This window comes from Podarcis gaigeae (assembly GCF_964106915.1).
Source record: "Podarcis gaigeae genome assembly, chromosome: 2".
Taxonomy (NCBI): domain Eukaryota; kingdom Metazoa; phylum Chordata; class Lepidosauria; order Squamata; family Lacertidae; genus Podarcis; species Podarcis gaigeae.
The window spans coordinates 94,542,830-94,560,270 of record NC_139679.1 but is presented as its reverse complement, the minus strand read 5'-3'; positions in this window follow the sequence as shown (position 1 = coordinate 94,560,270).

Genomic DNA, 17,441 nt, shown 5'->3' with positions numbered 1-17,441 from the left:
TGGAAGGGTGTTCCATAAAATTGACCACATAATACTAAACACGCTGCTCAAGGTGTATAGGAGCTGTGCATCCCATTCATGGGGGATCACTAACAGTGACTCCTCCAAAGACTTCAGTGATCAGGCAGGGATATAAGGGCAAGGAGATAATCAGGTAGGTTAAACGTTTTACATGCTTCCCCCTTCATTTCTATGCTCCATGCAGTAGCTGCTAGTCCTCCCCACTCCCTCAAAAAGTGCCCCAGAGTGGCAGAATCAAAAGAAAGTGGTGAGAAGGCTTGTTAGCAAGAATTGTCATTTGAAGAAGTTGTTTTTCTGCAGGAAGTGATTGAAGTCAGATTTACAATCTAAATTCAAGCCAAACGTATGAGCATTAAGCATAGAAATGTCTAATGACATGTTCTATGAAGTGAGTTGTAGAGCAGGTGTGCACTGCTTGGCCAAAATGGGCTGGGGGGAAGGGGGCAAATGAACAGCCCAAATTAGGCCCATGGGCCAGAGGTTCCCCACCCCTTTATTGGTATACTTTAATAAAAGCAATTCCGTGCATCTGAATCTGATGCAACGAAATGACTGCATCTGAATGCAGACGCTAAGCTCGAAGAGCCTTGAGAACGCTGTTTAGCACTGGTTAATATTTCATGATAGCTGACATTTGAAAAATGAAGATATGCGAAATTAGTTTCATCAAATTTGAATAGTCGGTGTTGGTGCTATGCCTGGCAATTTATCGACACAGCAGGCAGGTTACAATTCACACCATAGCTTCCCATGCTAATAACAATTTCAGGTTTTTCTAATCTCAATGTGTCACAAACTTTTAGAAAAACATATATGGAGGGGTGTTAAGTTGAAAATCTGTACACCCAGTTGTTAGATTTTCTTTTAAGATAGCATTCTCAAGTCATCTAAACCTAGAATCAGAAATATTGTTCTCTAGTGCAACATTATTGACTTTATTTTATTTTACATTTTTCCATTTGAAGAGGTTTTTGTCTTTCTATAATTGCAGCAAAATAAGGATAGATCATGAGGCAAAGGGGCTATTTATAATAAAAACTGGACTATACAAACAGGAAGCTGCATGATTACATTGTTCATAGACTATACCACTTGAACAACAAGTTTGGGGGACTGAACTTTGAATTGCTTGCCTGTGGAAGGCAGGGGAAAATCCTTCACTGCGCAAAGAAAATTTGCAAGTCAGGGCAAAATTCAAAAGAGATAACTGTAAAGTTCTGCATTCAGGGACCAAGAATGAAAAGCAGCAAGCATAGGATGGGGGCAATCTGGCTTGGCTGCAGCAGGTATGAAAAGGATCTAGATCACAAGATGAACCTGAGTCAACAGTGGTAAAAAGAATAGCAAATGGTGGTGACATGGTGTCATTTTTACTGCCCTGGTGGGGAAAACTGTTGGGATACTGCCAGGGAGACAAAGGCATCAGGTAGCCTACATGTCATCTCCAGACGATCTCTCGGTCTCCCGTAGAACAGCATCAGTCAATTAGCGACACGAGCCTCAGACACATTCCGAGACTCATGCATGCCCTTTCTGCAGAGTTTCCACAATGGAAGAGTCACCCAGAAGAGCATTTTTAAAGCTTTATTCAACGTTGGTCAGTACAAAGGAAAAACATGACTGCTTGCATCCATGTCAAGGAAACAGCCAGAAAAAAAGCTATATACAAAACGGAAACTCCCTGTGAGCAGGAAGTACGCAGGCTTGTGACACACAACAGCCTGTTCCCTTTTTAAGGAGGAACGGAAATAGCCTAACAAAAACAAGCCCAATAATAAAAAGGAACATTTTAACTGCTAAAGAAATACAATAATGAGCATTTCCTACAAGCACTGCCCTGCCATGAGTCCCTTAACTCTGCATTAGCACATAAGTAAGTAGCAGGGACTGACACCTTTAGAAAATTTGAATCACACCAGCGGCGTGTCATGGCCAAAGTCTGCAGAGCTGTGAATCAAGGCAGCCTGGAGACAATAACTTGACCCAGCAGCACACCAGGAGTATCTGGAGGCTGGCAGGTCTGTGCATCCTTCCTACATTCCCATCCAGCCATTAAACATAGCTCTAGCAAGATTGACAGTGGCATATTTCCATCAACCACTTGAATGCCTTTATTTAGCCACTTTTTGATACTGTGTACTTGTTATTAAATGGACGTATCTCTGTGTTTGTGTCTGTGTCTACACACAACTTACTCTTAATTTCTCAATTTAGATATGAGAATTTCTCATCAACAGTTTATTTTGATTAATTGCCAACGCTAGGGTGGGCACCTCTTAAAACAGTTCTTGAAAATTGACTCCCTCCTACTCAAAATAATGTGCATCCATCTATCCATCCATTCATAAATAAGCTATAATGAGTATGTCATAGATACCTGAGGTGTCCCAGGCACAGTAAAAATAAGACTGGGCTGAGAAGGGAGAAAGGGGTAAATAAACAGAATGTAATCCAAAGTGTGCCACTGATTTCACTTTTGCACCCCTGTTGCCAAGAAAGCAATGGTGGGAGGAGGAGGGAACCCTATTGAACAAGTGGAAGCCCCTGGGAAGGGCTTCTGATGATGGGGTTCATTAGGTGAATCCTACCTTGGGTGTTGTTGTCTTGGGTGCTGCCTGTTGTCTTGAGGATGCTTTAAATTGTGCTCTATACATTTACCGGTACCTTTATTGCACTATAGTGTGGTTCAATTCATCTGGAAACCACCTGGAACCAATGATGTGGGAAGGTGGAAGAGAAGGAGCAGCAGCATATAAATATTGCAACTAAATAAGCATGCAAATCCTGAAGGTTTGTTTCCTGAAAGTGGCTAAGAAAGAACTTAAGTATGGAAGGAACTTTATCCACTCTTCAGGCTCCATCTGCACTGCATGTTCTCTGCTGTCAATGGTATGTATGAGATGCATCTCCAGAAATAAAGCTGAAGGAATCTTACCACACAACTTGGCTGCCCTCCCCAACATATGTCCCTTTCCTCAGTGCCTATCTGCCACAGGCTTTCTCCTGGCACATTTTGACATTTATAACTAAGCATGTGCTGCACACTCAGCTTTCCTAAGGGTCTGGGTTGCTCAAGGCTGTCTTACCAAGCTGCCAGGCCTCCAGCTATCACCTCTCATTGCCGTTTCAGGCATAATATGCTGCCAGAATCAGCTTTCCAAAGGCTTGTTGATGATTCTGTCGCATACCTGGTGCCCTATGGTTTAAATATGAAATATGAAAGCTGGATAGATCTGATTCCCACTGCCTGCCTCCACAATACCACTGAGTATTTAGAGAGTGTAACTTTTTTAAAAACTATTTAGTTGGGTTTTATAAACAGTGATCATTAGAATAATAAATGATACAAATAAATAGACCAAGTCTTCTATGTCAACTGTACATCACAAAAATAACATAACAGAATTGCAGTAATATCTCAACATATGGCTCATTATTAGTGGACAATGTACAAGTTATTCATTCATGGAGCAGTTGTCAATTTTTTTTTTGTTCTTGTTTTTATCATGTATTTGGTGTTTTTAGATTGTATTTTTATGTTGTGAACTGCCCTACGATCTTCAGATAAAATAAGGTATATAAATTTAATAAATAATAAGGAGGATGAGGAGGAACCATTGGTGAGTTAGATCAGTCAACCGGCTACAAATCCACCTAACAGTAACCTCATCCAGCCCATATTTTAACAGCTTCTCCACAAGAATATCATGGGGGACTTTGTCAAAAGCCTTACTGAAATCAAGATACACAACATTCACAGCATTCCCCTGATTCACCAAGCTTGTAACTTTAACAAACAAAAAGAAAAAAAATGAAATGAGATTTGTCTGGCATGACTTGCTTTTGATAAACCTATGATGAGTTGCACTGTTACTGTGTCAAGAACATGTTGCTGAATACACCTACAATAAAACTCCAGTCTGGAGGGGATACCCACCCACCCACCCACACACTACTGCAATATGAAATTAAGTATTGTTGCATGCCACCTCATTCTCCGAGCAATGCAGGTTTCTAGGAGCACTTCCCCTACCAGGACCTGTGATTGACAAGGGCCCCACCCACTTACTCTCTGGCACAGAGACCCCTTTCCTCTGTTCTCCTAGTAGCCTATTACTCAGCCTGGCCTGGCTATTCCAGGAATTGAATCTGTGCTGGATCCAGGAATTAGAAGGGTTTTGCATACAACCTAATTCCTCCACCCCAAACTGGTACCCACAAACTCATAACATTAGAAACGGTTAATTTTTGAAGTGACTTTGAAGTGACAGTATATCCTTTTTCTTTCCAAGTAGACCCTTTTTGGTTACATTACTCTCTATTAGAATATGAGGATGATGCTGTCTGGGTCTGATCGGAGTTGCAGTCCAAAGCTTTTGGAGGGCAGTAGGTTAGCAAAAGCTTAGTACCTGTGTATGAGCTATATAGCCCTTAATTTCCATCCCTCTTTGAAATGCCTCATGTGGCTTCCAGATTATGCTCAGGGCCATTTCTGATGCAACTTTTTACCATATCTTAAAATTCATGTCAATGTCACATCAGAATGGTTTGGTGCCAGTTAATTGCATGTCACGTTCCCCCTGGACATTAGTGTTTGGCAGACTGGCTTCCAGTTGCTTCTCTGCACACTCGTCTATAGAATTAAAATGACATGCATCTAATCAGTCCAGAATGACCTTGCCACAGATCTCTAGACATGTTCAGGGCAATGAACTTATACAAGAGTTAGTGAGACAGAGGATGCAACCGAGATATCCATAGAGTGGGGATGAAGTTTTCAAAGGTAAAGAGACTGTGGACAGCAGACACAAAGAATGAAAATAGATTTTCATTCTGCTGGGTGGTGACATTTTAATAAGAAGCTAGCACCATTATGGTTGTGGAATGGCACCAGTCTGACATATATTGTAATGGTATATACATACTCATGTCTATGAACACACTGATTCTTATAGAGAAACAATGTAAGCCTAGACTTCTGCAGTGTGTGATAGGTAAGAGAAGGCTTAGGAAGTTGGAACAGGAAGGGACTGGTCCTGACTGGATAACAACAACAACAACACCTTATTATTTATAACCTGCCCATCTGGATGGGTTTCCCCAGCCACTCTGGGCAGCTTCCAACCAAATATTAAAAACACAATCTAAAGATAATCAAAAGAAGGTCTGCATCCATGTGACAGCAGGTAGAATTGTTGCCTAAAGTATGATAGATTTTCCTGCTGATATTTCACATATCACAGCATTCCCATCAGTGGCGTAGCGTGGGGGGTGCAGGGGGGCTGGCCGCACCGGGCGCAACATCTGGGGGTTAGGGAAATCCATGGGTTAGGGGGCGCAAATCCATGGGTTAGGGGGCGCAAATTACTTGCCTTGCCCGGGGTGCTGATAACCCACGCTACGCCACTGATTCCCATGTCACCCACATTACCTTTAATGTGAGATCAGACAAGTGTTTAAGGACTCATTTGTGCTGAGCCTTCAACATTAGGGTCAGATGTCAGGGTCAGATCTTGTAAGCAATATTTAGGATGGGTGGCCAGGGGACTGCCTTTGGACCAGCAAGACTTCTAAGCCACCAGAGTGCTTTCCTGCCTTTATCTGGGGTAGCAGGACCCCATTCAGGAGCCTGCTCTTTAACAAAAGTTAAGGATGCACTGGCAATGCTCATTTTTGAAGGATTTGCTCTGCCATGGTAAGGCAATATCCAAGTCACCTCTACCTGAGTCAACCACCTGAGTTAACTACTACTACTACTGCTAATCCAATGAATACTAGGATTTACCACTCTTCAAGGGGCCTACCAGGGTGCATCAATTGCATCTCCTGGCATTTCAAGTAGGCAAGGAGTTCATCGTCAGTGCTCTGCCCTAAGTAAATAGGACACCAATGATCAGTGAATTATTTGAAGACATGTTTTCATCCTTCACAATTTATCCACCAAAATCAGCATTTTACAACCTATTGATTAGTGAGGATATTGAGCCACACTCTGAGTGTGCTGGCCAGCTGCATACAGCTATGCCGGAAGAGGCTGCGTTCCAATAGTGATTGACTTCTTTTTTTATTGACAAAAATGAGCTGATACAGATTGGCTTTCTGAGTGAGCAAGTGCCACCGTTTTGTATTCCAAGTTTTTACCGCAAAGATTGCAAGAGGAAAACAGACTCAGAAGGAAACAGAAAACAAGATCCAAAATACTGTATAATGTAGCAGCCTTTCTTTCACTATTTTTGCAGCCAAACTGTTTATACCTATATTTATATATTTAGTCGCCAGTAGCAACTGAATGTCCAGTCTGCATGTATTATTCTGGAAAAGATAGAATATAATTTGAATGGTCTCCTACTTCCTAGTTTCTAGCCCCTTATGTTTCACATAAATGTATTAAACCCATGAAGAGCTGTGTGAACTTAATGAGTTTGGAATAATAATGATGATGATGATTTATTCTTATATTATTGACATTTTAATTCCACTCATTGTCACAACACCTTGGGATAGGTTGGCAATATTTCCATATCAAACCTGGGGAACTGAAACAGAGAGTGCAGCTTTTCTCAATCTGATGCTCCCTGTACGATTTGGACTACAACTCCCATGAATCCCACAAGACACATATAATCTTGGATAATATTATCAACGTAGTGATGCATATCAATAGAATAATCATCAATTTTCAGTTCAGATTTTGAGACAAAATTTAATCAGGCAATTTTTTTTTCAAAATGATGTGATTTCTAAAATGTTGTTGGCATTGTGCAGGCCCATGCAAAGGGAGGAGGGCAGCTGCTTACACTTGCCACAGGCCTCAGAGGGCTAAGCCGGATAAGGGACCCCACCAGGGGCTGGCTACTTTTTTGTTTGAGTTTATAAATATATTCTCTGCATGGGCATGCTCACCAGTATTGTGCATCATATCTCCACCAAAATAGAAAAACGTCGTTAAGACTTGAAAATCATCTGAATTTCATTGAAAGTAAAATGTTAAGGGAAATCCACACCGGTTCCTGCTTAGATGAGAGTTATAATGAATTTTGCAGACACACACAAAATCAATGAATTTTGCAATGTAGAATTTGGTAAAGAATAGAAAAACAGGGTGATAGTAATATTTTGGGATGTGTGAAATCACACTGCTTTTTCCCTGGTTGGATGAAAACCTCTCTTCCTCCACCTCTTCTTTCTTAATACCACTTTGGCTATTGCGTGTGAAGACCCCCAAAATCACCTCCAAATGAAGACACAATAACACAGATTTGAGTTTAAGGGTTTTGGGCATTAAATGTTGGCCACAACATTATTGATTACAGCATGTGAGTAGTTGCTTAGGCATTGGTTCCAGACCACCTGATCCTGGCATGAACAGGACTGACACTGGGCACCACCATATGTCAGTAAGGGAAAGCATCCTGGGGGAGTGAGAACTCCTTCAATCTCACAGCTCACCCCACATGCTCCCAGGGGCTCTGGTGTGGCCCTAGCCCCTTGACAGGGTTTGGACAAAAGCAAGGCAAGCCCCTGGATTCCTTTAATAGAATTCCCTGGCAGCAGCAATGGAGGGTCAGCCACAGCCAACCACGTCCTCTCCCCAAAACATTGAACCAAATGCCTAACTGCCAACCGTACAAAGTTGTGATGATTAGCTACACGGTAGGCAAAAACAAAGTGGCATCAGCCAAATGGCAAAATTCCTACCAGGGCCCTGCTCCAAAACAGATGACCCCTAGACAGGCATAGCAAGGCCATAAGGACAACCCTAAATACAGAGAAAGGAGGGAGGGTGATCCTTTGCACATCGCAGGAAAGCGAAACTCTCCAATGATGTGCAGCATCTTAAGTAGCCCCTCAGCAGCCAATAGCCAACCCAACTGACCAAATTTCTGCCCCAGCAACAGAGGGGCAACCAATGGGGCGTTGTGGCCATCTAAACGGTCACACCCCACAACAGGGAGGCAGTTTCTGGTGATCTCACCGCAACTCGTGCCCTCCATGATGGAGGACCCAACTTCTCAGAAAAGTTTTACAAGAACAAACCTTCAAATTCCCTCTAGAAATAAAATTTAGTACCAATTTAAATGACACACCTTGATAGACACAGTGCAGCTAAGGTAATAAACAGAAAATCTTATTTGTTTTATTTAGCATATTTTCTTTCTCACCTTTTCTCATAGGGCCTCAGGGTTGTTTTGACTGCCCTACAACAATCCTGTGAGGTGGGTTGCACTGAGAGATACTGAATGACACACAGTCACTCAATACATTCCATAACTGAGTGGAGATTTGAACCCAGGTTTCCCTATCCCTGTTGACTCTGACACTCTTTGCCATCGGTGGCCTGACCCTCAATCAGCACAGATCACATCCTTGACAGCATTTAGAAATTAGCTGCTCAGGTTGGGGGGGGGGCATATGAAAGTTGTCCCTACAGTTCATTTTGAGAAGTGAAAAGCGGTTATCATTAAAGCCAAATATGCTGCAGATATCCATGAAATATTAGACTAGCCATCGCAAGTGTTGTGTGTATTGCTGAAGTCTTTGGACAAGGAAAACATTGCAACTTAGGGTAAATGTGTTTCAGTAAAAAATGTGACTTCAAAAATTTGCCCATTTTATGGCATGGGGAGTGGGGAATAAGAAAAAAAAAAGCATTGCTAAGCCTCGGGATCTATAGATGTGTCAATTTTTACTGTCTTAAAAAAACAACTGCGGGACGAAACATATTGGGACTTCATAAAAATAGCTCAAGGTCAAGAGGGGTGCAAGGGAACAACAGGTGCTAGTCTATGGTTAACAAGAAGATCCCTTCCAGCTAAATGTCTGTCTTAATGAGTGCTATTTCCATATACAGTAGCAGAATCAGCAACGAGAGAGAGAACTATTTGACACTAAAGAATAAAAAGTACACTTCATATTTGGGATCTGGATGTGAGTTTAAGATAGCCTGGGCCAGCATAATTATGAAGTTACAATGCTGGAAGCAATTTGAGGGTCATCTGGTCATAGTCCTCTGTGCCCCCCAACCGCCCACTGCAAACATCTTCATTCATTATTACAAGCTCATATCTTACATACCCTTGTTTCAAACAGTTCGTGGAGCTTCTAGACTAGTGTCTTGCTTTGGAAAGGGATAAATATTCATTTCAGTTCACCCTGAAGGTCCTACTCACACCGAACAAGAACCTCTGCGAAATGTACTCTTACTGGGATACCTGTGTATGCGCAGCAGCCAGACCGAAGTGAGGATGCACACAGATTTTGTCGTGGTTTGATTGTTTGGCTTCTTCTTGCCTTGCTTTGCAATATGCAACTTGCTTCACTTGTTTAGGTCATCTTGGGGGCATTTGCTCTGCAAATGCCATTCTGGGGTTCATCCACTCTCTGTGCACAGTACTCTGGGAAGGGGGTCCTTCCTTATAGCAGGGGAATGAAGAAGATTGCATTATTGACCCTTTCAAATTCAGCAGTTGTCTATATTAGGATCTGATCAATAGTCCATTTAGCCCTCCACACTTTCTCCAGCAGGAACTGCTGAAAAACTCACTGGCAGAGCAAGAGGGAAATAAGCATCCCTCATTTGTTTCCCAGCCCTGTTATTCTGCAAAATTATCCAAATGTATAATGGAATATGGGAAACAAACCCTAGACTTGGCCATCTAGTGCAGTGCTGTGAACTCTGACTGCTCTTGAGGGTCTCTTACAGATTGTTTTACTGAGACTTCCCTGGACATGCCAGGGATCAGCAAAGATCCAGAGATGCCAAGGATTGATCCTTTGACTTCATGCATGCACATTATGTATTCTGTCATGAAACAAATATCCTTGTCATCTCTCACTGAACTATGGCACCTCCTATGATCAACCTTAGCAAGGTGATTATTCTGTATGCAATGCAATTAGAAAGAGAACCAGATACATCTACATCTGAATCTAAATCTACACAATGCATCTATACAATGGTTTATAGCATAAATATGCAACAATTTCCTTTCCAGCCTAGATAGGAATAACAGCAGAGTAAAGAATAACAGCAAATAAACAGTGGTTCAAAGTACAGCTGTGCAGCAGGAATTTCTGGAATGAGGCATAGAAGGTGTCATCCAACGTCTTTGGGACTCCACTCTCAATTTCTGCAGGGTTTACTCCTTAGCCTTTTTTCTCCCAAACATATTCCACAAGGCAGCGGAGGTTTAGGATCAAAGTTTTCCTTCTGCTGGGTAGGCTACCTTCCCAGGTTGATGAGCCCCATCTGCCCCTCACTTCACTCTACAGCACTTGCAGAAATCGCCTTCTTGGGCCTACTATTGGTCTTGTCTGCACAATCTGCCAGAATTTGTCTTTCCATACAGAGGCAGTCCCTTACTCATTGAGGTTTTGAAACCCATCAACTACCATCACCTGGTTTAGCTGGCCGGTCAAAGCCGTTTCCTGGGATGTGGCTGCTGTCTCATGCTGACAGCTTCTAGAAGTTACAGGTGACAGCTGAGTGCAGGGTGGGGACCAAAGGTGAACAAACTACCCAGAAGGAGCATGACTGGTGTCCTCCACCAGAGGGGCTACAACCTCCCTGAACACCCCTCCCTGCGGGTTGGGAAAGCCAATAAGTAAAAAAGAAAAGAAAAGCATATTTTGGAAGCTGAGTATACATATGCACAGAGTCAAGAGATGAATAAATTATTCATTATTCCTCTCTCCCTGTGAAGGAAAATCAAAGAAACTGAGTTGAATTATTAGACAGTGCATAGCAGCAGACATTTGTATCTAATACCCAGCGTAATAATTTATCTAATTTATCTCTGGCATGACACTCATGAGTATGGACTCCCAATTATTTCCAAGCATTATTCTCTCTCTCTCTGTCTCTCTCTCTGTGTGTGTCTTTTCACACCCCCAGCGCTTAGAAAATCTCTTCTATAAATACAGCAGTGACTTTTTGAGTCACTGGAAGGAAACATTTTAAAAATGACAATGTGTCCTGCACTTTAATAACTGTTTGGAAAACATTTTAATAAAACTTCTAAGAGACAATATGATATTAAATCAGGGGCTATTGCTTACTATTATGCCAGCCAAATATTTTTTGGGTTAGTTTTGTTTTACTCTAAATTAAAGACATTAACCATGATTTGGTCACTTTGAGGCAGTTCGTTCCTTTAAACCAAATAAAGCTGCCAAGACTTATTGATTCATAGGCTCTACAAACTGTGCTAGTACATAGCCTGGCATTTAATAACATTAAGTATCCCGGACCAAATTCGTGCTGTCTGTTTTAAATCAAATCTTGAACATGGTGCGTAATGTTTAAAAAGGTTTCCTTTATTATTCACAGTGAACAAGATGCTCCTTTCAGCATCTCACCCTGAGAAGGATCTTGATGCTGACATCTGACAGAACGGTATGTGTTCCTTTTATAAATTAAAGCCATATGACACATCTATTCCAATATACAAAGGTCTTCAGATAGTTGCTGTAACAAAAAGTGCTCTTTACTACTAGCTAGTGAAACCTCATTATCCTATCAGTACTTTTACATAAGAAAACAAGGAGAGCTTTGCTGGATCAGGCCAGTGGCCAATCTAGTGCAGCAATCTCCAAGTGGCCAACCAGATGCCTGTGGGAAACCGCAAGCAGGATTCGAGCAGAAGGGCTGTCTCCCCTCCTGCAGTTCCCAGCAACTGATGTTGCTGAACTGCATTCTGCTAACAGTACTCAGGGATCGTTCTGTTTACTAGATGTTTTATACGCCAGCCTTCACAGTACAATTGTACCTCGGTTGTTGAAGGCCTTTGAAGTCAAACGTTTCAGAACTTGAACACCAAAAACCAGGAAGTAAATGCCTTGACTTTTGAAAGCGCCTCGGAACTCGAACAGGAAACGCAGCTTCTGTTTTGAGTTTTCCATATTGAGGCTTGCATTTTGAGGCTTCCGGTTTCGGCTTTCGAATGTTTCGGAACTCGAACAGACTTCTGGAATGGATTATGTTCAAAAACCGAGGCACCACTATACTTAGTTCCGAGGCAGCTTGCACAATTAAACTTTGATATCATCATTATCATCATTATCATTATCATCATTACCCCACCCATCTGACTGGGTTGTCCCAGCCACTCTGGGCCACTCTATCATCTATCCACCTATCTATCTATCTATCTATCATCTATCTATCTATATCTATCTATCTATCTATCTATCTATCTATCTATCTATCTATCTATCTATCTATCTATCATCTATCACTAATCTGAGAGAGGGAGTAATAATAGACTTGACCACTGCAGCAAACATTATTTAGGACTGACACTGAAGACTATCTGAAGACTGGTCAGTATGCAACAGAGACAGTGCACTCCTAACGTCCTCTGGGTTTCCTGTTGCCTGAGACACAGGCAATTCACAATGAGCTTTGATTAAAAAAACAACAACAATCCCAAAGAACTTGAATTCTATAGACTGGGGTTGGTACTCAATTTTAGTCACAGTAGATCCACTGATATTAAGAAACCTACCCCTGCCATACTTATTAAAGTCAATGGGTCTACTCTGAGTAAAAATTAGTTTTATTAGTTCTTATATATGTTGGAAGCCGTCCAGAGTAGCTGGGGCAGCCCAGTCAGATGGGCAGGGTACAAATAGTAAAATTATTGTGGTGATTATAAGTTACCTAGCACCCTTAATTTATGATGAGCTTTTAAGGCCACCCCCAATTGTAAAATATGGACAAAGCCATGGAAAACAATGTTTGGAGCTGATGTAATCTTATAAGGACTATGTCACGACTGAGTCAGCCCAGCCAGCTTTCAGTGGAGGAAGTAGGCAGGAAGAGATAGAGTCAACTACCAGAAGAGAGGAGCCTAGCGGAGCGCCAACTTCCACGCCCTTAGGAATGCAGATTGCCAAGGGAACTATCTTGAACCAGGTCTCTCAGGAGGAGAGAAAAGGTTAGGAAGAGAAGACTGACAGACTGTTTTCTCAGGAAGAAGTTGGAGGGGATCCAATGAGCCCACGGAGTCGCCGCTGGGGGAGGGTGTGTGATAGGAGGCGGAAGCAGAAACATAAGGGGCAGAAATCCCATTTAAGTTGGAGGAAGGGGAGGGACACGGCAGAAGAGTCATCGTAATACGTGAGGGCTGCAGCTGGGTAAATGCCGTCAGGTGTTATCTGTGTACTTGGTCAATAAATCATTCTCTCTACTTAACTACGCTCTCTGTGTTGTCGAGCTGGAGGCGGGATTCCTGACAGACTATTTCAGAATCCAGGTCAGGCTGCCACCATCATCTATGAACAGGTGTTTAGAGTCATTTCAGACCCAATCATTTCCAATTGCCATTTCCTGAATTCAGATCCTTGGTTTCCTTTTTAGGTAAGTAACTCCAGCTATGAGTCCAGAAGCATGACATTTCTGGATATGAGATGCTGGAGACAAACAGCAGGAGGGTGTTCTTGCCTTCCCAGCAAGCTTGCCAAGAAGCATTAAGCTGCTCACAGCAGGAAACAGAATGATGGACTCAATGGCCCTTTGGTCTGATCCAGTAGGGCTCTTCTTTAGGCTCTTGCGACATACTCCCATCCCCACTCAATCACTAAGAGCCATGTGGTGACCACTTGAAACGGCCTCTTCATAATGGACGCACCACATGACAGCACTAATGCAGAGGGAAGCTTGCCATGTGGATCACTACATCATATAAAGATCTACCATTTCACTGTCAGATATTTCTGGAACTAGCAGAAATGGAACTGTGTGTGAAGTACAGAAGACAAATATTACACACTGTGAAGAAATTGGGCTTTCACCTATTTTGTGTAGATTAGCCAGAAGTTAAAATGCTTTCGCCACCCATCATTTTGTTTCTCAGAGAGCTTAAAATGCAGTGGTACCTTGGGTTACATACGCTTCAGGTTACATACTCTTCAGGTTACACACTCCGCTAACCCAGAAATAGTGCTTCAGGTTAAGAACTTTGCTTCAGGATAAGAACAGAAATCGGGCTCCGGCGGCGCAGCGGCAGCAGCAGGAGGCCCCATTAGTTAAAGTGGTGCTTCAGGTTAAGAACAGTTTCAGGTTAAGAATGGACCTCTGGAACGAATTAAGTACTTAACCTGAGGTACCACTGTGTGTGTGTGTGTGTGTGTGTGTGTGTGCGTGTGTGTGTGTACACACACACACACACACACACACATATATATATATATATACACAGAGGGAGCTGGGGACATCTCTGTTTTGCGCCTCGTGTCAAGTTCCCCCCCTCTCTCTCTCACACACACACACCACCTAAAATCAGATTAGAGATTAGAGATTAGTGTTATCATTTAATAACTGGAACTTGGGCTAAACTCCAAATATAAATGTTATTAAAAATTGACAGGTATTATTCTCACATCAAAGGTATGGGGGGAAATGGTCCAATCAGTCTTCATTGTATTCTTGAGTTTTTAAAACTGAGTAACACCAGGGATTATGCTGAAGTGAATTTAATTTTGCAAAGCAGTTTTGTAGCTTTTTCACTGCTTGGCCATATCAAAGTTTACATATTTTCAGTTCATTCGTGAAAAATTATATTGAACATAGCTTTCCTTCAGTAGGAAATAGTTCAGCCTTAGTTAATCTTATAAATAAAAAAGCACAATCAATAAAAAGATTAACTGGAGCCATATCCAGTTATTTATTTGTCAAGTTTTATATACTGCTTAATCAACACCAACACCAACAAAAACCTCTAGGCAGCATCTGTAAAACAACGTAAATATTTATTTTAAATATCAATAAAATCAAACATTTGATTTAACTGCTCCTATATAGTTTCTAAACCCCTTACTCTCCTCTTTGCCTTTCCTTCTGAACCCATCTTTTTCTGTTTGTTTCAGCCCACTATGCATTACTTAATTATTCAGGAATATAGGGTCGCCATATTTCAAACAGTGAAAATCTGGACAGGAAAGTTGTTGACCGTTTTTGAGCTATTTTGTATCAAAAATCAGCAAAAACGGCAGTGCTGGCATAGGATGCCATATGTCTGGAATTTCCTACACATTTGACCGAATTCTGCCCGGACGCTACTGCCAACCATGGTATGTGTCTGGGAAATTCCTTATGTGTCCGGGAAATTTCGTATGTATGGCAACCCTATGAATAGCTTTCATATTGTCTCTCTAACAACATACAGCCTGCTCCAGTGTAAGAATTTCCTGCAGCACCTCTCACATAACATTCACTTAGAATGGGATAAATGATATCTGTAAATGTAACTCCTTTGTCATATGGACCTATTATCTGTACTCCTAGTTGTCAGTTTCTCCCACTAGAATTGCAAAATGAAATGTGCGCTTAATTTTCTGATAGCTCTGATATCCTGCCAGATAGCCTTAAACATGTCTTTCTCTCTCTGGAAGAATCGTGATCAATCCTTCCTTACATCCCATATAGGATTGGGGGTGCATTAATGCTTTTGAATTATGGTGCTGGAGGAGACTCTTGAGAGTCGCATGGACTGCAAGAAGATCAAACCTATCCATTCTTAAGGAAATCAGCCCTGAGTGCTCACTGGAAGGACAGATCCTGAAGCTGAGGCTCCAATACTTTGGCCACCATGAGAAGAGAAAACTCCCTGGAAAAGACCCTGATGTTGGGAAAGATGGAGGGCACAAGGAGAAGGGGACGACAGAGAACGAGATGGTTGGACAGTGTTCTCAAAGCTACCAGCATGAGTTTGACCAAACTGCGGGAGGCAGTGGAAGACAGGAATGCCTGGCGTGCTCTGGTCCATGGGGTCACGAAGAGTCGGACACGACTAAATGACTAAACAACAACAACCCCTCAGGAGTTTGCTCACAAATAGGAATCTGAAAGTCTGATCCGGATAGGCTACAACATCTTATCTTTGGATAGGATTTGTAAATCACTTTTTTTGCCACCAAGTGATATAGACATTTTGTAAAATAATAATAATAATAATAATAATAATAATAATAATAATAATGTGATAAACACTTGGGACAGACTTCTACATATTTTTCTTTTTAAAAAGAAATCTAGGTTCCATCATTCCACCTGTGCACATCCCTTCATTTACCTGGGCTTTCTTCCAGATAATCTGTTTCTACAAAGTAGTGCCTGCCCTCAGGTTGCCTTCAGTTTGTCACACTCCTGATATGAGCTGAACCTCTGTTAGAGATGGGGAAAGGGGAATTCATTTCTTACATCAGGAACAAACTACCATATGTCTGTATATGAGGTCATGGATCCTTTGTAACAGACATAAGATTCTCAATTGCTTTAAATGCCATTTTAATAATAATAATAATAATAATAATAATAATAATAATAATAATAATAATTTATTTATACCCCAACCGTCTGGCTGAGTTTCCCCAGCCACTCTGGGCAGCTTCCAATCGAATGTTTAAAACAATACAGCATTAAATATTAAAAACTTCCCTAAACATTTTAGGCAAGTAACTCGCTTAAAGTTGATGTTTTATTTTTAGTTTCTTAGCTAATCAATGTATTTTTTACTGTATTTTAAATGAAGTTTATTAAATTGTTGTAAGCTACCCCGAAAGCTCTGTGTTTAAAATTAATTGATATTACACCAAGTATGACGAATAGGATTGCACCTCAAAGACAAACAGAATGATACCCCATCATGATATTTCTTAGAAAGAAATAAGAAGCAAAAGCTAGAGTTCAAATTATCCAGCTGGGAGTTTTCCTCAGTTAGAACACACAGAGACACACAAACACAGAGGCATCTGATCAAGTGTGCTATAGGCCATGAAAGTTTATTCCACTATAAATGTGTCTTTAAGGTGCCACAAAGCACTTTGGTTATTGTTATAAAAAGAGAGAGAGAATTATTAGAAAGCTAATGAGAAGATAAGACTAAAACATTAAGTCCTGGCCAATTACTTAAAATCACGCAAGGAGATGCAGCAAAAAGACAACATTAAGGAGCTGCTAAACTGGGGGAAAGGGGTGGCGCTGTGGTCTAAACCACTGAGCCTCCTGGGCTTGCTGATCAGAAGATCGGCGGCTCAAATCCCCGCGACGGGGTGAGCTCCCGTTGCTCAGTCCCAGCTCCTGCCAACCTAGCAGTTTGAAAGCACACTAAAATGCAAGTAGGTACCGCTCCAGTGGGAAAGTAAATGGCGTCTCCATGCGCTGCTCTGGTGTCAGTGTTCTGCTGCGCCAGAAGCGGCTTAGTCATGCTGGCCACATGACCCAGAAAAACTGTCTGCAGACAAACGCCGGCTCCCTTGGCCTCTAAAGCGAAATGAGCGCCACAACCCCAGATTCGTCTGTGACTGGACTTAACTGTCAGGGTTCCTTTACCTTTTTAAAATGGGGAAAATGTGGGGTGGGGTTAATTTTAAAAGTTTAGGGACTTACGTTTATGACACTAAATTTCATTTATAGCAGT